Source organism: Camelina sativa, unplaced genomic scaffold (assembly GCF_000633955.1).
Source record: "Camelina sativa cultivar DH55 unplaced genomic scaffold, Cs unpScaffold12423, whole genome shotgun sequence".
NCBI classification, from domain to species: Eukaryota; Viridiplantae; Streptophyta; class Magnoliopsida; order Brassicales; family Brassicaceae; genus Camelina; species Camelina sativa.
This window is the reverse complement of record NW_010933463.1, coordinates 1-355: the sequence shown is the minus strand read 5'-3', so window position 1 is coordinate 355 and position 355 is coordinate 1. Positions and strand designations below refer to the sequence as shown.

At 38.3% G+C, this 355-nt stretch overlaps 1 long non-coding RNA gene across 1 annotated transcript; it reads right to left on the bottom strand.

Moving 5' to 3' along the window:
- Positions 1-355, bottom strand: LOC104775340. Its single transcript, XR_765850.2, has 3 exons — positions 325-355; positions 132-240; positions 1-44 (listed from the first exon to the last, which is right to left on the bottom strand). It is a non-coding gene; the product is annotated as an uncharacterized LOC104775340 (long non-coding RNA).

Genomic DNA, 355 nt, shown 5'->3' with positions numbered 1-355 from the left:
AGGGAAAAAGAGATCTGCCTGCTTTTTAGTAAATGATGGTTTTCCTGAAAAAAATGACGCCCACTTTTAGACATCAGACGAATACCAACAACCAATAACCATGAAAATAAAGAGCAGTTAAGGAAGCTAACCTGGTTGGGCACCAAGCTCAATGACATGCAACTTTGATGTTATCTGCCCAGCATTAAAGCTCTTGCTTGCAAAGGATATAAGAATAGAAGGATTTTCATTCCCAGGGACCTACCAACCATTAATAACGTTGCTTGTTATACTACATTTTAAGATCCGACCATGAATAAACTAACAAAAGAACCACATAGTTACCTTAAACTGAGCAAATGACGCAGCATGTGCT